The sequence below is a fragment of the Pteropus vampyrus genome, unplaced genomic scaffold (assembly GCF_000151845.1).
Source record: "Pteropus vampyrus isolate Shadow unplaced genomic scaffold, Pvam_2.0 Scaffold118, whole genome shotgun sequence".
NCBI classification, from domain to species: domain Eukaryota; kingdom Metazoa; phylum Chordata; class Mammalia; order Chiroptera; family Pteropodidae; genus Pteropus; species Pteropus vampyrus.
The window spans coordinates 2,150,742-2,153,659 of NW_011888899.1; positions in this window are offsets into that span (position 1 = coordinate 2,150,742).

Below are 2,918 nucleotides of genomic sequence, written 5' to 3' on the forward strand. Positions count from 1 at the left end.
TTATTTTATTTTATTTTGAGAGCAACAATCCTAATGGGTGTGAGTGGTATCTCATTGTGGTTTTGATTTGCATTTCTCGGATGGCTGGGGATGTTGAACACCTTTTCATGTGCTTATTAGCCATTTCTATGTCTTCTTTGGAGAAATGTCCATTCGAGTCCTTTGCCTGTTTCTGAATAGGGTCGTTTGTTGTTGAGTTTTAGGCGTTCTCTAATATTCTGGATAGTAATCTATCAGGTATATGATTTACAATTATCTTCTCCCATTCTGTAAGCTGGCTTTTTACCTGGTTGATAGTGTCTTTTGATACAAAGGTTTTTTTGTTTTTTTTTAATTTTCATGAACTTCAATTTGTCTATTTTTTCTTCCGTTAGCTGCGCCTTTGTGTCATATCTAAGAAATCGTTGCCACATCCGGCGTCATGAAGCTTTCTCCTGTTTTCTCCTCAGAGTTTTACAGTTTTGGGTCTTGCATGTTGGTCCCCGATCTGTGTAGAGCTAGCGTTTCCGTACGGTGTTAGGTAGGGGTCTAACTGCGTCTGAATGTGAACACCCAGCTTTCCCGGGACCGTGCGTTGAGGAGGCCCTATGCAGTCCGTGTCCGGTAGACGTAAACGTAGCTGGTTTATTGTGTGGAGCCCTCTGTCCTGCCTCGTCCCCCGCCTGGCTTTCCTGCCCATTGTCAAGGGCGGACTCTCGACGTCTCTGATGATTGTTGTGGAACCATCTGTTTCTCGTCAGCTCTGTCGAAATCGCATTCTGTTCCTCCTTTTCTGCTGGCCTGTTATCGGGTGCACGGGTGTTGATGACTGTTACATCACCTCGCTGTCCGGAGATGCACCTCACCTGGGCCCCCTCCCCCGCTCCGCCAGCCTTGACCCCCAGCCTACGCCATTTCAGGCAGATGTCCATCAGGGTTTGACCGCCGCCCCCAGGACCTCCCCTTCTGGATCTGAGGGGTGGGTCCTGGTCCCAGTGCTCCGCAGGAAGTAGAGACAACGCTCAGCACCCTGGCGAGAGCCCCCGGGTTGTTCCTGCCGAGAGGATCAGCCCACAACTGCGAAAAGTGTCGCGCTCACAAAACACCACACAGTAGCTCCGCGTCTGCAAACCGCCGTGGCGGATATCACTCCGGTGGATTCGATGTTTGTGCGTTTTGCTAAAAATGGTGTCTTTTCTAAAAGATTGCTACCTAAATCAGAATGCTCTCGAGACCCTAATATAAAAACAGAAGGATGGGTCTGTCAACTCCGGTGTCTCTTTTAAGGCGGAGAAATGCGGTGCTTCGTGCTGCCCGCACCCCCGGCTCCTCCGTCGCTGTCACTGTCTCTCTCTCTGTCCAGTGCTCAAACCATCAGAAAGCCCTCAAATCTGAGCAATCGGCCTGGGGAGACCCAGGCAGTGCATTCCACACAGACCGTGACATATTTACATGTTTTTAAGGGGAATGAGCCACAGTGTCCTCAACAGGGACCCTGAGGGAGGGAGGGAGGGAGGGAGCTCTCTAAGGCAGCAGCACCCATTCCTGCAGCGGCCCCCGCGCAGACTCACCAGGATGGAAGGCGCAGACAGGCCCTGTGCGACGCAGCCTCTTGCTTGCTGCCGACGGCACGGGGCGCTGGGAAGCCACGGCAGCGAGCGCCTTTCGGGCCCCGGCCACAGGGACGTCTGCAGAGATGGGCAGAGCCCCAGGCCGGCCGCGGTGTGCGCGGGGCCTCGTGTATTAATTCCGTGGCGGAGACGAGGCGGGCCAGCTCGGCCGGCCGCTTCCCGCGTGGGGGCTGCACTGAGCTCGCCGAGGCAGATTAGGAAACAGTGGGGTTTTGTGTCTGTGTTTGGAGACAGACACACTACCCACGCCGTGGAGACGAGGCGCCATGCTTCTGCTGTGCCGTCCCCAGAGACTGTGGCGCGTGCTGGCGCTTCGGCAGTGGTCTGGGGGCTTTGGCAGCTGTCACCTCCCCGGGGGGCGTCCTCACACATCTAAGGGGGGCCTCTGGGTGCCAAGCACTGTGCCGCCTCCTTCATTGCCACGATCACTTGTCTTTCCCACGACCCGACGGTTTAGATGGAAGATGAACTTGACCCTGGAGTTTTTTTTAACCGTGTGTTTTTATAATTATTTTATTTTCGTCTCGAAGCCGTCCATTTTGCCAGTGGCAGAGCTGGGGGACGAGCCCAAGTCCCCATCTCCAGAGGCTCCTTCCACGAAGAAGCGGAGACTCAAGCAGGGGACGCACCTGTGCCAGCCCTGCAGCACGTCTGCTGAGAGAAGGTGACTCAAATCACGTCGGGCTCATAGGTTGGAGAAAGCTTATTGTCCTCTTCGACTTTGTCTGAGGAGTTGGAAGTCACTCTTGCGCCCCCTCGCTGGACATCTGGCCTTCCCTCCCAGCTCGGGGCTGGGGAAGGGACAGCTGTCCAGCACGTCGGCTCGTCCCCAGGAGGAGCTGGGTTCCCCGCCCCCGGAGCCACCTGCGGTGTTTGTCTGCTCAGGCGAGCGAGGCACCCGGGCTTCTGTGACACGCGCCAGAACCGGGTGCTGCTGGGAGGGACTCCCGGGGGTAGCTGACCAGCACTGGGGCAGCATAACTGTGCCCCCCGTGGCAAGCCCTGGGTGGGCGCGACTTTGGGAAGCTGCTGGACACGTCCGGCCAGCCAGGGAGAAGCTGCCGGCGCGTGCGCAGGAGGATGGCGCCCTGTCTTCGCCTCTGCGTCCTGGGGCTCCGTGGGTGCCTGGCAGACGCTAGGCTCCGGGTGCTCCTCGGGGGACAACCTCGCCCCTCTTCCTTCCACGGCCCCCCTGGAAGTGGGTACGAAGACAGCGTGGGGTGGAGACTGGCAAATCCAGAGGTGGCCCTGCCGATGATGCCGGCGCTGCTCCCAGCGCCCAGCGCCCGGCAGGCCCCAGCCTGGCTC